General features: G+C 44.2%; 1 protein-coding gene across 1 annotated transcript in view; it reads left to right on the top strand.

Moving 5' to 3' along the window:
• CCDC33 (coiled-coil domain containing 33) overlaps positions 1–22229 on the top strand; it is a 1193032-nt gene that overhangs the window by 474845 nt on the left and 695958 nt on the right. The gene's annotated exons all lie outside the window — the stretch shown is intronic.

The raw sequence follows: 22229 nt of genomic DNA, 5'->3' as shown, positions 1-22229 counted from the left end.
TAGTGCATAGGTGCATGAATGAGTGACTCACTGTTTGTATGTGTTGAAGACAGCATGTGTGCAGGACTGTATGGGTGGATGAGTGTGTGCATGGGTGTGTTAGTGAGTGATAGGCTGTCTCAATAGTGTCTTTATGAGTAACTACATATGTTTTAAACTAGTATATGTGACTATTGGTGTATATAAGTGAGTATATGTGGGAGTGAGAGATTGGAAGAGTTCCTGTATGAATAAGTATGTGTTTCTATAAGTGATTGTTTAAAAGACTAAGTATGTGTAAGTTTCTGTAGAAGTAAGTGTGGTGGTGTGTGTATAACTGTATATACAAGTAAATGGATGTTTGATTCTTTATTAGCATGAGTGACTATGTGTGTGAGTAACTCTATGGATGAGTGGCGTTGTGTAACAGGATGTATAGGTGTGTGAGTACATTTGATGAGTGAGTACATGCATGAGTGACTGTATAGGACTGTTGGTGAATGAGTGGATGTGTATGTGGAACTTAGAATTACTGAATAGGTTGTTGTAACTGGTATTGGTATGTCCATTGTTTTGAACATTGTAGTTTCTATTTTTGAATGTGTGTATCAAAGGTTATATTAGGGGAAGAGGAGGTCTGCCACTCTATCACAAGGATGATGTCATCAGTGATGTCATTAGTGATGTCATTTGAGATGTCATCAGTGATGTCATGAGTGATGTCACTGACCATGTCATGAGTGATGTAATATGTGACATCATCAGCAGTGCATTGCTGGCGCGCGAGTTATAGTTAGCTGAACTACCTATAACGGGGGAATTTCAATGGAGTGAAAAGTCCAGCTAACTATAACGCCCCTGAAACCTATGGTTTTTTCAGTGAATTTCTAAGGATTTTTAAATGCTAATTCCTAACTATAACGTGCCTGAAACCTATGGTTTTTTCAGTGAATTTCAAAGGTTTTTTAAATGCTAATTTCTAACTATGCCTACAGAGATAAGACATGTGAAAAAAGAAGAAAAAACTCACAGAAAGAAAAAAAAGAAATGCAGAAAGAAGCAACAGAAGTCCTCAAAGACGAAGAAAAGTGCAGGAAGAAGGATAACGGGCAGAAAGAACAAACAGAAGAGCAGAAAGAAGCCTTGTTGCAAAATCATCCTGTACCCTCAACTTTTTCAGACGGATACTGGTGGTAACTGAGTCTGACTAACCAGTCCTAGAGCCAGTGCTATGTTAAAAGACACTCAGAATACAGTGAAAACACCTACATACACTAGGGAACACTATGCGTCCCCCTGTGATCAGCATGACCTCCTCTGTAAGCCCCTAGAATATAATAGGGCAGGGGATTAAAACTACCTCTTAAAACGCGCCACAGGGCGTGTTTGCACACGTCACCTCAGGCCCTGTCCCCTCACTTCCCCATTGTATAAACACGCCCTGTGGCCGTTTTAAGTTGGGAGATTAAGTCCCCTTGAATCCTGAGGGTCCCTAGGGTCCAACTAGACCACTAGGTACCTCCAGTAAGCGCCACAGAGCTGCGTTGCAGAGAGATGTAAAAAGGGGCACGGCCTAGACCACCTCTCTGCAACGCAGCGGAGTGGTGCTTACTGGAAGCACCTGGCGGGCTAGTTGGCCCCCAGGGTCCCTCAGGATTGAAGGGGAATTATTTCCCCACCTTAAAATGCGCCACAGGGCTTGTTTGCACACGTTAACTCAGGCCCCGTCCCCTCCCTTCACCACTGTGTAAACACGCCCTGTGGCCGTTTTTAGTTGGGCGATTAAGTTCATTTGAATCCTGAGGGTCCCTAGGGTCCAACTAGCCTACTAGATACCTCCAGTATGCGCCACAGAGCTGTGTTGCAGAGAGGTGTAAAAAGTGGCACGGCCTGGACCACCTCTCTGCAACGCAGCTCAGTGGCGCTTACTGGAAGCACCTGGTGGGCTAGTTAGCCCCCCGGGGCCCTCAGGATTGAAGGGGAATTATTTCCCCACCTTAAAACGCGCCACAGGGCTTGTTTGCACACGTTAACTCAGGCCCCGTCCCCTCCCTTCACCACTGTGTAAACACGGCCTGTGGCTGTTTTTAGTTGGGAGATTAAGTTAATTTGAATCCTGAGGGTCCCTAGGGTCCAACTAGCCCACTAGGTACCTCCAGTATGCGCCACAGAGCTGCGCTGCAGAGAGGTGTAAAAAGTGGCACGGCCTGGACCACCTCTCTGCAACGCAGCTCAGTGGCGCTTACTGGAAGCACCTGGTGGGCTAGTTAGCCCACAGGGGCCCTCAGGATTGAAGGGGAATTATTTCCCCAACTTAAAACGCGCCATAGGGCGTGTTTGCACACGTCACCTCAGGCCCTGTCCCCTCCCTTCACCACTGTGTAAACACGGCCTGTGGCTGTTTTTAGTTGGGAGATTAAGTTAATTTGAATCCTGAGGGTCCCTAGGGTCCAACTAGCCCACTAGGTACCTCCAGTATGCGCCACAGAGCTGCGCTGCAGAGAGGTGTAAAAAGTGGCACGGCCTGGACCACCTCTCTGCAACGCAGCTCAGTGGCGCTTACTGGAAGCACCTGGTGGGCTAGTTAGCCCACAGGGGCCCTCAGGATTGAAGGGGAATTATTTCCCCAACTTAAAACGCGCCATAGGGCGTGTTTGCACACGTCACCTCAGGCCCTGTCCCCTTCCTTCCCCACTGTGTAAACATGCCCTGTGGCCGTTTTTTAAGTCGGGAGATTAAGTCCCCTTGAATCCTGAGGATCCCTAGGGGCAAAATAGCCCACTAGGTACGTCCAGTAAGCGCCATTGCAGAGAGGTGTAAAAAGGGGCACAGCCTGCACCACCTCTCTGCAACGCAGAGCAGTGGCACTTACTGGAAGTGGGGGCAGCTGCAGGACCACCTGGGAGCCGGTACCCAGTCACTCGCACAAACCTCAAGGGCGTGTGGGTCTTGGTCAGGGCATGCTCTCGCCGCCGCAGAGTTTTGCTTGTCAGCATGTTTGGCAACAGAGTAGAACTCCAATCCATTTGCATTCGAGATGGTATCAGTTAACGCACTTGATGAGGACTGGCATGATGGCATTGCCAGCCGTGTGGTGAATCTGGACGATGGCGGGTGATGACTTGCCTTGATGGTTGCAGGCGTTTAGTCTGGAGTCGATCACCTGAGGCAGGGAGTGGCCAGGTACCTCCATGTCCTTTGGGGAGGCACTTGCATCCGTTTACTTTGACTTCTTGGGCTGTTGGCACCAGAGGCGTAACTAGAGCCAAATTTCGGGGGGGGGCTAAGAAAAAATTTCAGGGGGGGGCTGAATCTTTAAGCAAGAGTGGGGCTGCAGGGGCTCTTAGAAGGGGTGAAACAACAGCGAGGCCTCATTAACATACAAATGGTCTTTTAAAGACCTGTGAAGTGCTTGGGTGCGGCTGTGTGTGTGCCCGGGAAGCTGTCTCATCCCGGGCTGCCACACACGACAGGGGGGGCTGAAGCCCTTTGCGTCCAATGGGTGTTGCGCGCCTGGTTGGGACGTTGGTGACAGGGGAGTGATAGACACGCTGAGAAACGTGAGGCATGAGACTCGGTTCGCGCAGGCTGTGTGGCTTACTCTCGGACTCCCGCTGTGCGGTTGCCAGTTCCTTCTCGGGTTATCACCATCTTCCCTTTCTGTTGCTGTGTCAGGACTCACTCCCTTTGTTCGATCGGGTTCTCTCCATCGTCCAGCCAGGCCACTCACGACTTCCCCTTCTGACCTTAGTCGGTTGTCCGATTCTTGGTGCAGCCCCTCCGGTCACACTTCCACATATCTTGCTGAGTGCGATGTCATGCACATGGCACTGATGATGAAGCTGCTATGGGGCCTGGACGATGGGTGGCAATGATCAGCTAGGAGAGGAGGTTTCTGGAGGGACATCGTAGCTGCATGTCTCTGCCTTTTCTGAATCTGTTCTTTCACCTCTGGCATTTGCAGTCAGGAGCAGGGATGCCATTCGACTCCGACTGCCTTCACTCGGGGCTGGACGGTCGCTCTGTGAAGTGATGGGAGCAACGCAGTTTGCGCTTGCTGCGGCTTACACTTGGTTCTCCCTTGGTGGTGTCTCCAGGGCCATCGGTCCGCCTTGGTGGCTGTCGGGTGTCTCTGGGGGTGCTCTTGGCTTGGGGTGCTACGAGTCCTCGGGCTTCACCTCTTGTTCTCTCTAGCACCCCTGTTTTTGCCCAGCTCTTCCATGTGATGGGATCGCCACTCTTTTTGTGCTTCTTCTCCGGGTGCCATGCCACGCACCCTGTTCCAAAAAAGGCCAACAAGGCCTATCAACTTCAATGGTCTCTGGACCATGCGGGCGAGACTTCTGTCACTCTTCTCAGCTGTGTGGCGAGCAGCCACTCACTTTGGATGCTCCTTCTACAGGCAGCTTCTTGAAGCTCCTACTCCGTGTGTCCTCTCTTCTGGGAATGGCTACCACTTGTGGTGTGCAACTCTCCTCTCGCCTGTCTTGGGTCACTGACGACTACTTCTTGAGGCAGTGTGAGGGAGGACACTGTGCTGCGATTTGCCTCTTCTGGGCTCCGTTGCTGCTGTGGAGATGTGAAGGATCTCCCTGCTGATTCCAGCATTGCTTCTTTTCTTTGGAGAGGTCTCTTTTCCTGCTGGGCGTTCACCCTTGTTGATGTCTTATTGGCGCTCTTTGGCTGCTGATTGCCATAATTATCTGGTACACTGCCACACTTGGCTTGTAGGTGGCATGGCAGGCTGTTCCTTGATGCAGGTGTCTTCGCTGGCCACTAGGTGGCACTGTCCTTACTCATTGCAGGCTGCAGTTGCCTCGACTCTGCATTCGGTTGGCACGTGTGGGCGTAATGCGGCCTGTAGTGCACTCTCCCAGGGCTCCACGTCTCCAGGCCTCTCCCTCCCTCCACCGCGCTAGCCACATCGCAGCATGCAGAGTGTGCCGGTGTGGTGAGGCAGGCAGCTAGGTGGTGCTGCACGGGCCTTACTGGTTCCTCAGGGCTCAGACCGGTCTGTTGCGGGAAGATGCCGAGGAGGCAGGTGCAGGGACGTACTTTGTTGGTGCAGTAAGGCAGCTCCTTTTGTGGCTTGGATTTGCACCGTTCTTGTACATTTGCTGTTGCATGTGCTTAGTCCTTTCTCGGGCTGCCTCTTGCGCTGTGCACCCTGAGCTGTGGTGCACTAGGTGGCGCTGTGGGTGATTTCTTTCTCCATCACTGCAGCAGCGGTCTCTCTTTGGCCTGCAGTCCACACGGGGGTTTCTGATGTGGCCCACCATGCAGGTGTGGCATCTTCTACACCCTCCACTGGCGGGGCATTGAAAGACTGCATGTTGTGCGGCACATCGCGCTTGGTCGTGCTACCGCCACTCTTTCCGGCCAGAGCAGCTTGACAGGTACGACCGGAGCTGTAGGCACTTGCGCAGCTTCATTATCACAGCTCTCTGGGTCGCAGCGGAGGCAGAGGGCAGGAGCGGTATGCTGCTGGCGCCTATGTCTTGTGCGCCGTTCCTAGGGGGGCGCTGCTCCTTACACCCTCCTCGCTGTTGGGAGAGCGCCTCATCCCCGGGACAGATGGCGGCCGGCCTCACTGCCCGCTGGCGCTGTCACCGGTGGGTTGGAGAGTACCTTGTATCCCTGCTGGCCTCGTGGACACCAGAGGGCTGTTGCGGGGCTGTCCTTCCTCTTGCTCCTTTCCTTCTTCGCAGGGGGTTGACAGGCAACGCTCGGCCTGGGATCTCGGTGCCGGCTTCCTAAGCGTGGTGCTGTCTCGCTCCGGTCACACTTGGGGACACGTGGGCTTCTTGCAGTCTGTCTACAGCGGTGAAGCGCCTCCGGCCCCGCGCTGGCTGCGACTCTTCAATCCCTTTGGCCAGTACACCTGCTGGGTGCCCGTCGTCTGGCCCAGTCGTCCCTCTATAGTTTCACTGGGGCATCAGGGGCACCCTGAACGGGGGCTGCTCCCACCCCCCCCGAGAGAACAGCCAGGCTGCTACCAGGGGACACGCGGGGTCAGACCCGCCTCGTCGCCAAATGTGGTGTTGGGGGCTCTAGGCCCACATGCTGAAAAATGACAGACGCAGACACAGTGGCTCTGGTTAATCAACTGGCCACGAGCTCGGGCACCTGGGCCATTTTATTGATAGGCTCACATCACTTGTGACGCCTGTGAGGGGTGCGTGTGGGGGTGCAAGGGTGCCCACTCCCATAGGGGATTAGCTACTAACTCTGTGTCTGTCGAAACACTAGAACGTGTCTCACAGGACACAACAGCAGGGACGATCGGTTGTGCAAACTGCGATACAATTTAGGTATTGTATTCAGCCCTTTGTGTTTATTCAAATAAACGTAATTAAACTGGAAATAAAGTATTTCCTGTCGGATCACTGACAGGGGTGTAGCTTCAAAGAGGGCGTTAGGGGTGTTACACTCCCCAAATAAATGTATTTTGTGATACATAGTTGGGAGCATTTGTTTTCAGTGGGATATGGTGAGGTGTCTGTCAGATTTCACCAAGAATTTGCACACTGACAAAAAAGCACACACTCACTCATCTCTCTCTGTTTGGAAAGACTTCAAAAATGTTGGTTATTTCTCAAAATAATGTGCTTTCTCTCACTTAGTACCACTACCAATCAGCATTCCTCTCCCTTTCCGCGCCCTGCTTGTCGTATAATGTATTTTAACATGTCCCAGAATGATTGTTGGGAAATCTGCAGCTCACACCTTCCTAGTCTTACCGAACAAGCTATGCCCCTGGCTTTCATGCCAGAGAGCGGACTTTGAAGGAGTTAACAGCGTCATTGGCTCTGTCGGTCATTCCTCCAGGCCCCCTCCAGACGCGCTCACTTACTGGAAATGCTTTATACTTCGACAGCCTCTTAAACGCAAGGGTCTGGTGCAACAGAATGGAGACCCTGAAACAAAGGCTATTAGTGCTTAAGGAGATCGACTTGTCCATTTAATACCACTGTATTGCAGCATTTATATAGCACTTTATGCCATTGTTGTAAGCCACAAAGAACTATGTCGGCAGTAGGAAAACTGGGAGGCCCATTCGACTGGGCATTGCAGATTTGTGAATGCACCTTTTCTTCTTGGGGCCTTGCTCACAAATGTGTAATAAAGTATCAGTTGGGCTCCAGTGATCACATGGGAGGGCAGAGGGGGGCAAATAAGGTCTGCTGATGTCCGCAACATTAGGACCTGTATTGTATTGTAATATTTGTATAGCGCTTCCTAGACCAATGTGGGGTGCTGAAGCGCTTGTCTACACGGGTAGCACACTGCATTTTGTAAGAAGTGCGTTTGGAAGGGTGCTCTCTTAGTTTATTTATCCCACTTGAGAAGTCTTTCCATGACACAAGTGAGGACCAATGAGGTGCTGTTATTGTGTTATGGGATGCAGCGCTTAGCAGTGTGATTAATGAAGAAGTTTGAGAGGTGCGCAGTTTATGATTTTCAGTAGGCTCACTGCTTTAAGCAGCTTGCTAGGTCCCTTTATGGTATTTCTTCTGTTCATAGTTCACTTAGCTGGTTGCTTCACATGGCTGAACATTCTGGGACATTTTGCTTGAAGTTGATGGGCCTGAGCAAGCATAGGTTAACGGGAGAAATCTGCTGGGGTGGACTTTGTTCATATCATCCTATATCTGATTGCCATTGTGAAGTGTCAGGAAATGGTCATAGTATGTACCTAGTTGGGACCTGTGGTGATGGACTAAATTAAAAAAAAATCCTCCCCTGGCCAGCTGCATATGGCAGATCTCTTCAGGTATTCCATGCCTGAGCAGTTGGTGATGGGAGGTCTATTTGCAGTGGACTGGTACAGTACTGGGTGATGGACATGACCCATACAGTTTTGTCATATGTGAGTGTAAATGTCAAGCAGTAAAAAAAGGAATTATTATGCACCTGAATGAACTACAGTCAACTGCCCAACCACTGGACAACATTGCACATGGCTCGCAGAAGCACAAGCAAATATCCCTGGATCGGCCTCATCGGAATTGTCATTCGGGTATGCCTCTATCATTGGGCCCTTTTCCAACAATCTTATCCAAGGCTAGGTTAACCCAGCCTCTGCATTCATTCAAACTATCATGAGAAACTGATTTTATAGATTTTGTCAGAACAGAAGAAGGGCAGCCGACTGTTCCCCTGATCCTTGTCCACCACAAATCTTCCAGAACATCCTTTTAGCCACCACTGCTGCCACCCTAGTCAGAACAATCATCAACCATTCCTTGAAAACAGGAGTTTTTCCTGAACACTTAAAAAAGACATACATAAGCCCATTATTAAAGAAAACAAACCTGGACCCTCAAGATCCAAACAAATACAGATCTATTACAAATGGACTATTCATCAACAAACTAATAGAGCAGCATTCACCCAGATGTCTAAATTTATTAAAGATAAATCCATACTTTACGATTTACAAACAGGTTTCCATCCTGGAAGAGGCACAGAATCTGCAATAATTGCCTTCTGGGATTACCTTAAAAACACAGTAGACCACAATGTGGTCACTGTATTACTTCGCTTGGACCTTTCTGCTGCCTTCGAGATAGTTGATCATGACACCCTAATCCAAAGATTGTGCTGAAAGATTGTGTTGAAAGATTCCGAGAAGCTGGCATGGAGAGTAATGCTCTTGAATGGATGCATCCTATCTTGAAAACAGAACAAATGTCATTCATACTCCTCTTTCTCAACCAAACCCTACATCATAAAAGCTGAGGTTCCTCAAGAGTCTATCATCTCACCCATGCTTTTCATCACCTAAATGAAGTCATTACCAGCAATGATCAATGAATTTCAGCTCATCTGCTATAATTATAGAGGTGACACAGAAATACTTCTTAAACCTGAAAGCCCCAAAGATATTTGAAACTCAAAAACCTTTAGTTGCCTCTGAGTCATTGATCAGTGGATGACATGGAGCCATATCAAATAAAACGTGTCCAAAACTGAAATACTCACCTGTGGCGATTGGAAAAATTATGACCCACTCTCGGCCTCGCCTATCTGGGACCAGCTCCTAGAGTATCCAAGGAAGTAGGAAATCTCTGTATTACCATGGAATCTAAGCTATCTATGAATGCCCAAGTTGATAGGTTAGCAAGATCAAGGTTCATTACTATGAAAACTCGGTAACACCTCTTTCCCCACCCAGGATTTCCACACAAAGTCCAAGCTACAATCTCTGTTGTACTGACGAAACTTGATTATCTCTATGGCCTCTACCATGGATTACCTCTATCAACAATGAAAAGACTGTCACGAATTAAAAACTCTGCTGCCAGACTACTTCTACATATGAAGCCATAAGTCCACATCTCCCTGCCTTAAGGGCCCTACATTTTTTACCGGTTGCTAAAAGATTATCAACCTCAAAGCAGTACATGGAACAGGAGCACTTTTCATCAGGAAGATTATCACAAAATACATGCAACAAGGAAACCTTCACTCCAGATTGGTTCCCTGCCTCAAAATCTCAGCATCCTGGAAAAATCATGGGTGGAACATCTTTCTCTGTTTAAGCAGCCAAACTATGAAATTCATTATTCCTAAACATAAGATCCACAGAAAACCATCTTATCTCCAGACAAACTCAAGAACTGGCTCCTCCCTATTTGGCCAACCTTTTTCAAACTACAAGTGTAACACAGTAGTATGCTCAAAACCCTAATGGTGCATATACGTGTGTTTCTAAACATATATACTTTGATTATATGTATGTATTAGGATATGTGCATTTCTTTGTACAAATGCACGTTAGTTGGTAATACAAATATACATTTTTATATTTATGCTTAACAAATGTACAAATGTGCATACTACTTATGGTTAAAATGTATCCATTCCTTAAATTTATGCTTAAAATATATATAGGTCATTACATAAATAACATAAGTGTTTGACTACACGCTTATGGGTCTCTATTTATTATGATTACTCATATCAATATGATTATACAGAAAGTATGTGTAAATTTTAACTATTCAATACACTTATTACTTTGAAAAAATCAGAAATAAAATATAATAAAAACACTGCTAATTAATGAGGAAAACAAGCAAAAATAATTTGGGTATGTATCGCTATATATATATTTTCATACTTACCAGAAGAATGAAAAATAAAGAAATATTTAAAAAAATAAAGAAATAAAAAATATTATATACATACATACATATAGGTATACCTTTATCATTATATTCATATATAAGTAGACCAATACATCAGCAACATATAGGGTGATGAGTGTATGCTTATGGACTTATTTCCTATAATAACAAGTCTTTCACAATAAGTAACTATGATTACAGCAATTGTATCTACAAGTGCTTCACTACTGAAATATTGTGGGGCAAATATAAATTTAAAAAAACACAATAAATAAAATTAAAAACCCTAATATACATCCAAATGGAAAGCCCGAGTTTGTAAATATGTATCCATGTATATACATATGGGACTTTATCTAGTACGATTTATATCTCCTGATTGTTTTCAACATGTGTATCAAGTTAAAACCTCCATGTGTATGTACCTCTCATGTGTGGTTATATATATATTTATATATTTTCCTCCCACTGCAGAGAAAAAAAGTTAACTAATCTCCCCAAGCCTCACCAAACCACCACTCTTATTCCTCCTATTTCTCTTTCAAAATATCCACTACCTCCACTGTCTGACTCATCCCATACCTCTCCCATACTATGTACTCGAAAGTAATCCTTTCCAGAACTCTCCCTCCTTTCCATCCTTTATTCTAATCATCCAACAAACAGGCTCACTGACTCCCCACAAACTTCTTTTACGAGTAGGAACTCTCAAATAATGCTTTCTAAACTCGTCCCTCCTATGTCCATCCTTTATCCTATTAATCCCACCACTCCCAATAACAAACACTAGTCCACCATTCGATTCTGGAGTAGTATGCTACTCGTCAAAAAGAGCTTCAGTGCTTCACCAGGAGAAGTAAAAGCCATATAAATACAACTACAGTATATTCTGGCACTAAGGGGATGAAAAAGCAGCCACTCTGGTGCTTGACTGCCAGTAAGCCATCTGGTATTGCTCTCTGATTCAAGATGAATGGCGCATCACAAATAAGTGGAGGAAAACCACAAGTGGTATAAGGAGCTGACACTACCTTCTTAAAGAGAATAAGCAACACTCAACTCAAAACAAAGGAGACTAATTTTCTCCTGGTGCTAAGCCCATATAGACTCACCGAGGGAGATACTGAGCTGCCTGAAGAATCTTTGGTGAGTGTCACCCAGGGATAATCCATGAGCATATCCACGCTTTGGGATCTTCAAGAAGGTACACGTCATATATAGGAGAAAATCTCCTCTGTGGAGCCCTATAGGCAATGTAAACCTGTGTAGCCAATACAGAGTATTGGACATGGTCAGATTTGAGAAGACTGTGCAGGACCATGATGAATTGCTTGGTAGGTGCCAGACTTTGGAGGGTTGTGAGTATGCTTCTATTTCCAGCTTGGAATCAAAAGTGGAAGATGAGTCCACAGCCACCAACATTCTAATTCTGGGTTTCCGCACCATTAATAGTATGAAGTTGAAGAAAGAGGTGCAACAGTTTTTGAAGTTGAAGACAGAGGTGCAACAGTTTTTGAGAGAAATGTCTCAAGTGACAGTGCTCAGAGCCGCTCAACTTCCAACTGAAGGCTCCATAGGAAAAAACAGTAAAAATACATTTTTAGGGTGGTTGGACTGATGGTGATGGATTCCAGTCAGAGAACCATAGTCGTCTGAGCTGCGGCAAAGAAGGGGAATTTATGCCTGAGGCGTGAATATATGTATGTGGTATTTCTATAGCGTGATCCTAGCTAAAAGACAAAGGAGCGCTGTACAGGGTGAGAGATAAGCATAAAGTTAGTGTGATATGAAACGTATCTGGTTTGTGGCCTGTTAATACATTATGATGTAATGCTGATGTTGAAGAGGGTGTGGGTGGGGAGGAAGAACCAATCGAGTTACATCGGGATGGGGGTGATGTGATCATATTTCTTCAGGCTCTGTATTGCCAATGTGGAGTGGAGTCTGGGAGGCCATGGTGCAGGGCGTTGCCACTATTCATATGGAAGTGTATGAGGGGTTGAACAGCATTTCTGAAGTCTCTCTCTTAAAGAAAGGTTTCACATTCTTTAGAAGTGAGTGCAGGTACCAGGCAGATCTTTTTGGGCAATGTTCTCCTTTAGCGTTTGTATCCAGAGTGAATTAAAGTGGTTTTGCAGTCAGGCCCAGACAGGCTTTTTAGACCAATGGGCATTTCCTCAGTATACTGGAGCTCTTGGGGGTTGCTTTTGAAAGCCCAGGGCCGCTCCTGATGCCTCTGTCACTTTCCCCACCTCCCCAAGGTTAAATCTAGCAGGCACGGGGAGTCTTCAAGAGAGAGAAAGAGGGAAAAGGTAGAAAGAAAGGGATTATATAGGGAGAAGATAGAGAGAGGAGAGAATGAGAGAGAGAATCGATGGATGGAAAGAGATCACACAAGGAGACAAAGGGAGTGGGAGTGGTGGGAGTATACTTTTTGTCAGGGCTGCTTTTGGTTCCTTGTTCGGCCCTGCTGGCATCCACTGAAAGTTGTGGTTTGAAGCAATCAAGGTTTATCTCAATGAGCAAAGTTGTACTGTTTTTTGTTTGCTGGTCTTGACAACTGACTGGAATTCTGTTTTGGCTGGTTTGAGTTTCAGGTAGGTGCAGGGCATCCAGATCTGGATGATGTGCAGGTAGTGTTTGACACATGGGATGTCTGAAGCAGAGGAAACTTTCAAGTAGAGTTGTGTACCATTGACCTATTGTTGAATCCTAATACTGTTTTATCTGAGTAGAGCACCTGAGTTTGTCTGGAAACTCTAACAAGTAGACCAGACCTACAAATCATAAATAAGGAAATGGTCTTCCTCCAGATGGAGGCCTCCTTGTGGTTTCCAGTAGGCCTTTAAGTCTGAGATGATAAGAAAATATTATTATTTTCCAATCTAGAACTGTTAGAGAATATTTTACCTTACGTAGATGCAATATAAGAATATCAATGTCAGAATTTCATCTGACATAAATATTGTAACCTAAATATCGTTTACAAACTTATCACCCAATTGAAGTTAATAACATAAAATGTACACCTAATATTTAAGACACAATTGTATTGTCAGATGAGATGTTAAGGACAGTACTTGAGGATTAAAGTAAAGAAACTTCCAGATTTGTCTTGTACATATGTGAGGTTGACTTTGCAATATTGGGCCTACCTAAATCTATACCCCATGTTAGGCTAATGAAGGATGCATCAAGTTGAAAAACACTGGAACGCTATGATCTTGCTAATTTTCCTAGTGCGCGAGGGGTTAGCCATAGTTGTCTTTGTTAATATTTTCCTCCTTCTTCTGCCCCCCTGTCACTACTAATTCTTTCCATTTAGGTGGACAGCTTTGTGAAGACTAGTTCTGCAGACTTGTGAAAAATAAGCAAAATTTACTTTTTGGGAATTCTGCACATGGTCATGCGGGCTGCCCCGAACTTTCCTCTTGTTTGTTTCTCTAATATGTCTGCCATCAACAAATTAGTTTCAGTCAATTAATTCCCTCTGTCAAATTACGTTCCAACCATTTAAACGGTATTAGTTCATCAAAATGAAATTCCCTTGAATGAACACAACTCGACATTCAATTTGAATAGCTCCAGTAGCTATGTCAAAACTGCTTCCTAAAATAGAAACAAAACATGTAAATCTGTTCCATTAGCTCCCTTTTGGTAGCTTGATGTTCTAAAGAACAGCTATAAAAAAAATAAAGCAAACTTTCAAGACAGCAACCTAAAAAGCAAAAACATAACATCTCTAAAATGATAGACCTAACTGACTGAAAGTAACTATATTTTTTAGTTTCCTTATTATAGATCAACAAATCATATATTTTAGTAAGCATCCCAATATTTTATAGTGTTACCAGAGTCTTTCGATTTCAAAATAAGCTTGTGCTTAGCAACTGGTTCTGTACTATATTGTTTTGTGCATTGGCTGTTTATTATTTTGATTATACAGTGGTTAAAATGTCCAAGAATTCAAAAACGTGTTAAGCTATAATCGTTTCTAATTATTTGTTGGCAAGCTGTTCTGTTTTTTAGTGCCATGAATTTATTGCAGGGATTGTTGCTAGTTGGTCAGGGTGGATGTCTGGTTTTGGACCTAGTGCCTTTGAGAATTGTGTCTTTAAGAGTGAACTGACGTGTAACAGGCTGGGATCGGTCTGGAGAGAAAAGGCATTCCAGATTATAGTTCCTAAAATGTTCTTAATGCCTATGATTACTTTCCAAAAGAGGACTGCATGCTTCCACTTTGCTTTGATGAGCAATGCTGGCGTGCAAGTGTCTGCAAGTTGGTTCTGATGTTTTCGCATGTGATTTTGGGAGAAATGTGGTAGTTATTAAATGACTTTTATTGCCTACCTTCAGAAGGGGGTGTGCTAAATTCAAAATGCTTTCTAGGTTCTATGACAAAGTTTACAATTTTCCAAAAGTTACGTTTTACGCTTTGATGCTTTTTGTGACATATTATATAGTACAAATCCTTATTCATTAATGAGGCTCATTGTCATTTTTTCCAACTTACTATGTCCTCATTACAAGTGGCCTTACTGTTTCGACGGGGCTGGTGACAGCAGTTACAAACCCATCTGAATTATGAGATCCTTGGATCTGTTTATTTTCACTTAGAATGCCTCTGTAAAAATCTGGGAGAAAATGAGGAATTAACATGGGACTCAGACCTAGAATTACTACTTCTCTTGTAATGCCACTTTCTAAGGGTTCCAATTTATGATGCCTCAGACGTTCCCCATCCCTTTAGTTTCCATGATATCAATAACTCCAGGGGTGGGAATAACCACAGTTTCAATGATTTCAAGGGTAAAGAAAATCTGGGTAATTTTCTGGGTCGCTCATAATGAGGGCTTCAGTCTGATGCTGTCATGACTACCAGTGTGTTGAGAGACAATAGTGGTTGTGGAGCTGATTGTGACAGCTTTTTAGATGAGGCGGCATTTTATTAGATGGTACAGACTATCAAAAAGAGTCTGTGGAGGTGTGGGGGTTATGTGATCATATTTCTTCATACCCTTAACAAAGTGTGCTGTGGCCTGTAGGATGCCCTTGAGGGCCAGTGTGGAGTCTGTGGAGCAGGAAATTGCTATCCTCCAGATGCAAGAGTATGAGGACTTGAAAAGCAATTCTGAAGTCACTTTCTGGAAAGAATGGCTATTCTTTTTTTTTTTTACAAATGGCTTACTGGGGCACCAGAGCAATCAGTGGTTACTGGACTCCATTAGCATCGATTGGAGTGGTTCCCCGCTAGTGTCCTGGGGCCAGTGTACTATTGGACCTCAAGCTGGATATGAAAGTACTCCTCTCTAGCACTTGGCTTTCCAAGAAGAACTGAGACAGAGCAGTCTAAGACTTACCAAAGCAGGTGAGGTGATTTAGACAACAAGAATACAGATTTCCTCATGATACCAGCAGTTAGACCTATCCACCTTGGCTGGTCTTCCCCCAATTCTTTTGTCTTCACCGCTCCTATTTTTGCTGATCTTGCGTTTCTTTACCTTAGAACTCTGTGCACTTTACCACTGCTAATCAGTGAAACAGTGCTTGTGATCTCTCCCCTAAACACGATAGAATTGGCTTGTACTCGATTGGCACATTTAATTTATGTACAAGTCTCTAGTAATGTGGTGCTACATGTACCCAGGGCCAGTGAATTGCTACTACTAGGACCGCAGCACTGATTGTGCCACCCACGTACGTAGCCTAGTAAAACATGCCCCAGGCCTGCCATTGCAGCCTGTGTGTGCAGTTTTAAACTTCCATTTCGATCTGGCTGAACAAACATTTCGCCAGGCCCAAACCTTCATCTATACATATGTCACCACAGGGTAGGTCCTGAACATCCCAAAGGGCAAGGTGCAGTGTATTAAAAGATTGGACATGTACTTTTACATGTCCTGGTAGTAAAAATATCTGACATTCTTTTTCACTACTACATGGCCTACCTCTCCCACAGGATAACATTGGGTTTCCTTATCGCACTGTATTGTAATTGCATTTGTATAGCGCTTACTCCCCCTGACGAGGCATCAAACCTCTTTTTTAGCGAGTAGCACGCTACTCTGGAACCCATAAAGGATTCGTGGTGAATTAGTATAGTGAACATCTAAAAGTAATTTGAGTGGTGGATATGTTAGTCAATTATTTTGATTGAGAAGAATAGTGGAGGGATAGAAGAGGGGAAAAGGTTTGAATTTATATAGCGCTTGATACCCCTAATGGGGTGTTGAAGTGCTTTATTAGCGAGTAGCAGGCTACTTTGAAACCCATAAAGAATTAGTGGTGAATTAGTGTAGTGAAAATATGAAAGTAATTTGAGTGATGGATATGTTAGTCAGTTATTTTGATTGAGAAGGATAGTGAAGAGATAAAGAAGGGAAAAGTTTTGCATTTATATAGCGCTTGCTACCCCTGATGGGGAGTTGAAGCGCTACTCTGGAACCCATACAGGGATTATGACACTTAATAAGTGATAACTTTCAGTAGGAAGCAAGAAAAGAGATTGAATTTGATGTCTATATATTGTAATTAAAAGTCTTCTTCAATGGTAAAGTTGGATTTTACGTCCCAATTCAGAAAATGCTACTTTTACAATGTTGGAATTTTCTTATCCAAACCATTTGGTGCCTGCAGCCTGGGCCACATGACTAGGTGTAGCTGGCATTTTCTCCTTGTGTATTGCTCCGAGACAGTGAGACAAAGGAAAGACAGGTGTTGGCAGGATAGGGTATCTCTAATTTAACAAAGCCCCGGAGCTGTCACCGACCATGCTTGCACATCACAAAGGCCCTTCCTGAACACACAAAGGGTTTGTCACTAGTCTGTTGTGTCTCTATACAAGCTGGGGACAGGACAGGAAGGAAGGGAAAGTCTGACACCTCGTGGGTGGGCTTCCAGAGTCTTCTCCTACTTCAAAGTGGGCACCAGATATAAATAATAATGTACCTTCAAACCTACTCTTCAGTACAAATCTGGACCTGTGGAAGACTCATGAGGAGGACAGCTCTGCTTCAAGAAGGACTGCCACTCCGGTGCCCTACTATGCTTCCCTGCTGCCTGAATGAAAAGGACTGGACCTGCATCTCAAACCCACGACCATCAGAGTGACTCCAAGTGCTAGTTGGCTAGCCTCCTGACCAGAGCCTCAGGGACATACCAGGCTCCACCCTCCAAAGTGGTGTTACCCCAGTCCTGGTATTGGAAGTGAGCCTGAAGGTGCTCTTTCAGCCCAGCTGTGGTCTAGGTAGAACTGACACAGCACAACGCTAGACACATAGCCTCACAGAAGTCTGCATCCGAACCACTGTGCAACACATCCCAGACGCAGAACTTCACATCGCAAGCCCCTCGTTGATGGCAGCCCTGCAACTTCTTTGGAACCAGCCAGTGTGCAATGCATCATTGATGCAGGAATTTGGCTTTGCAAATCCAACGTAGATGGCATCCTTGAGGACCTCGCATAGCAGCCTCCCAGAACCACCGCTGTGTGACGCATCTTCCCGCAGGACGAGGCATCCTCAACATGGGACTTTACACCACTCTGCAACCAGGCCTGTACTTCATTGTGGGCTGCCTGAACTTGTGACTTTGTCCCAGTCTAGTGCAACCAGATAACCAGATGCTTTTTGGTGCTATTTTCACTGAAATCCTTAAAATGACATATCTCTGATTCTACTGATTGGTTTTTTGTCATTTCAGTCTCAATTACTCTAATATTCTAAATTGTTGTAGGGTTTTTCTTGTGCTGTCATTCACTTTATTACTGTTTGAATTACTTCATAACAACTTTACAATTGTATCTAAGTTGAGCCTGACTGTTCTGTGCCAAGCACATGTTAATTTAGGGTTTACTTGTTACTTCACCCTGACAAGGATTGTGATTGTTGTTTTAGTGGGGTTTCATCCCCCCCTTTAACCAGTAACAATTCCTTTAATGTGTTTCCCTGAGTGAGGAGGCAGTGAATGGTCTCTGTGCATTGCATCCAAGGCCATGTGCGTCAAAGACATGTGACAACTCAATAAGCAAGTGAGGGATCTACCAGAATCAGTTGTATTTGCCAGAAGGGAGATCACTTACAATTTAGTCCAGCCATCTCTATTGATGAGTCGATAGGGGGGTGTAAGGACCAGGAGTGGACAATACCAAAAGTTAGCAGATCTTTTAGGAAGTATTGTATTACAATTACATTTATATAGCACTTACTAGCAGTAACAAGGTTTTGAAGTGCTTTATGCCAAGCAGCACTCTGCTCGGGACCCAAGGTACGTGATTAATTCAATGGTTTTTTGTATAGGGTTTAGTCTGGTTCTCTCCTGGATACCATTCCATGTTTCCATGTCCACTCCAGTGTCTTTGAGGTGGATTAAAATTAGTGTCTGTATGATCATTAGTGGGGGCAAGTCTATAAATTGATGCAGATGGGCGGTGGGATTAGTAGATGAGCTAGAGCAGATTAGGTATTGCTAGGTTGCACTGTCTGATTTACCAAGAAGGACAGGTTGCAAGCTTTGGGATGAGTTGTGAGCAGTTAGCACAAATACAATAATATAAATTAAGACAAGCATGTACATGGCTTTGAGGGGAGGCATGCAGAGGATGGACACTAAGCAGAGGGTCATTGAAAGAATAAAAAAGGAGATGCGACAATTGGAAGGTTTAAGTCGAGGTCAAACGTTTCATGAAGGGTTTTAGGCACACAGAGTAGACGTTTGACATAACATGCACTCAGAGAATTCAAAACTGTAAAAAGAAACATTATTTGCATGTGAGATAGTTCTCTATAGGACACCTTTGATAGACACAAGAATCGGGTAAACAGTAATTCCATTTCTAGGCTATTGCTAGATCACTGCTCCAGCATGGACAGAGGATCAGCTGAGAGGTTAGAAACATAAAGTAATGGCTGGTAGCATAATTATGGAACTGTCAAGCACTTTAGGCTACACTACAACGATGCAATACACTTGTGATCAAAGCAACATGAGAGAATATACAGTGTAAATAATGGAAACATAGAAAAGAGAATCTGCAAATGCGGGAGCTATGTCTTCTGATGTTTACCCTTAGAATTTGGCTCACAAATGCTCTGCCTGAGTATAAAAGGAAAGCATTTGGATGCCCCTGGTTTAGCATGGCATAGGATGGCAGTGGGAATAGCTGCCCAGACAGTGGAAGTGCATTGCCTGCATTCCTGTAGCTGGAGGAAGGAAACTAAGACACTGAAGTGAAGAGGGAAAGCTCAGGCTGCCTTAACAATTTCAATGACACTTTTAATTTAACAAGGAGATGATGCAAATTAGTCTACTTGAGCACTGCCATTCGGTGAACGAGAAGAGATTTGGCTGTAGTTTTTTTTACAAGGTGAGGAAGTTTCTAGGTCAGGTATATCCTTTGTCTGATCCTGAATACTGCTCGGGAAGGATGATGACAGTCAGGAGCTGAGATCTCATACTTCCTTGCGCCTGTGCTGTGGGTGCTCCAGCTTGGAGACAGTCCCAGTGCTTCCTGCTGTGAGAAACACTGCTTTGGACAAAGGATGTCCCTCGAGAGGAGCCTGAGGAAGATATTAGAAGTCCTAATCCAGCACAGGGCTCATGTATAGAAAGAAACAATGCATGTAGAGGTCAAAGCATGTGGTTTGGTGTACAGGATGCCATTTCAACTCCTAGGAGTAAAATAATTTACATGGGCCTGTACAGGTGTGTACAGGGAAGCAAAGTATTTCTGCTTTACCAACCCTCCTGTGAAAAAGTTATTTTACATACTCCTGAACAGTAGGCGGCCCCTGACTCACCTGATTTCATGGGTCCTTGCAATATGTACTTTGGACCTTTGTAAACTCTGCTTGAGAAGTAACCATCTGCTTTCAAATAAAAGCACTTCGGAAACGTGGACCATAAAACAGAAAGGTATGTTTACTTCTGTTAGCCTAGAAAATAGTCCCACATTTTAATGCCCCTCCTGCCATGATATGCATGTGAACACTGGCTCCAAGGCACTAACATGTAAGGGTCACTCAGGCGTTTGTCCTTCTCAGGGGGTTAAAAAGAGTACCCCGAGTTTGGTGATGGTAACATAACTTGTTAGCACCAAATGCATTCCATTTTTAGTATGCCCTGCATAATCTGTATTGTGATCAACATGGCAACTGCAGCAGAAACCCTATAAATGTTTGTAATTCACTCATTTCAGCACACTTGTCCCATTACAAATGTAAATAGATCAGCTAGACCTGGTGTTTTTGTTCTATTCATGTGCCTGTTATTTGCTTATATTCTAGTAAATACAGTCTTCCAAATAATATTGGGCAAGTTACACACAACTGACACACACAATTGAGCTCTTTGGAATATACTGTTTTGGCTTCTGCTTGAGGTGAGTACTGTCAGGGCTTCAGTACACCACGCGCATGTGGAGAAACGAATTTTAACAGCTTCACAGATTACAACATTTTTAGAATGACACCAACCAGACACTTTGGTAGGTCTGCCTACAAATCATCCAGTAAATGTGTAAAAAATCAAACCAGCATCTGCTTGTTTTTTAATTATTCATAATATAATGGAGGAGCAGCTTTACAAAGTCATTAGGTCCCAGAAAAATCATAACCCTTCAGTTTACTTAGCCAAAGTGAAAGCAGCCTGCACATCAGTAAAGCACACCAACATATCTATTTGCAGACTAGCTGTGATAAAGTTCTCTCTCCCAACACAAACATGGTATGTCTTTGTGTTCTTCAGAGGGAGTAGTCTTACATTATATTAAAATAATGAGAGAATAACTCATATTTGTAAATGTTAATGTCAGAAATTCTAACATCAGGCTATGTGGACCCTCTCTCCTTCGCAGTATTGAAGGTGGAGGTGGGAAAGCCCACAACTGAACAGGGAGAGCTAAATCAGAGCAGAGTCCATGGTCTGGTTGGGATCTTAAAGCCAGTGCCCGAGCCAAGCACTGAAAATGTTTGTTATTCAAATCATACAACAAACATCTTTAACAGGTGGAGGCTTCGACATTAATAAGTCCCATCATAGCAATGCACTGAGAAGTACTTATTAATAGGGATCATTTTTAAACATGAAGCATTAGTGAACTAAGAGGCAATACGTCGATCATGTAAACCTAGTACATGGCCTAGATTATTATAGAGCAACATCCTAGTCTATTAAATCAAACACAATAGGTTTTTGTACAACTGGTATTCTGAACTCACATTTTTGAGAGTGCTTTCAAATGCAATAATTAGGCAAAAGGAGTGTCGGTAATATAAAATATTTGCCTAAGATTGTATAATTTAAGCAGGGAAGCGATGATTAACCCAGATTTCATGTTTTTACTTTGTACAAATCAACCTCTAAATATTCTTTTCTTTCTTTCTTTTTTCATGTTATTGCTTTGTTTTTACCTCTTCTTGCATTTTCTGCAGTTTTTACTTAGCACTTTATATGAGCATCAGCTACATTACACAAAGTCACTATCATTTAGTTTTTTTGTTTTTTAGCATGGGGAGAATTAGTGATTTGCCCAGAATCACAGGATGTTGAGGTGATGCTGAGACTCTAGCATGGTTCCCCAGTTTCAAAGACAGCAGCTCTGGCCACAACGTCAAAACCATGGTAGAGAGGGAAGGTGGTAGGCAGAAGCCATATGAAAACTTGCTGACATGAATTCAAGTTTGAAAGGGCTTCCAGAGGTCTTAAGAGCATTTACATAAGAATGCACTTCACAATAACAGGGGAGCAAACAAAGTCATACTTTACCCTTCCAGAGTCCCCTATGAGAACGATCATGGAAGAATAGATGTACTTCTCCTATAACATCACAGATAGCTCTATCTCTACTGGGATGTCGCCTGATGAGCTGAAGCGCAGCTCCTTCCATCAGACTGTCAAATTCCTTTCATGGGTAATCTGTCAAAGACACACCTTCTCAAGTCCAGACCCTGTTCCTCGGTCTGACAAGAGGGATAGCAATCAAACTCCTAGGTTCCGTTCCTGGATCTCTGCATATTTCGCCACCCTGTGTGTGGCTGGTCTAGAAATGAGTACAACTGGACAATGAGGCCAGACATTTATCATACCATGGTAGACAAGCTGTTAGAAATGAGTGTCTCT

Source organism: Triturus cristatus, chromosome 3_1 (genome assembly GCF_964204655.1).
Source record: "Triturus cristatus chromosome 3_1, aTriCri1.1, whole genome shotgun sequence".
NCBI lineage: Eukaryota > Metazoa > Chordata > Amphibia > Caudata > Salamandridae > Triturus > Triturus cristatus.
Note: the sequence above shows the minus strand (reverse complement) of the source record. Positions and strands in the feature narration are given on the sequence as shown.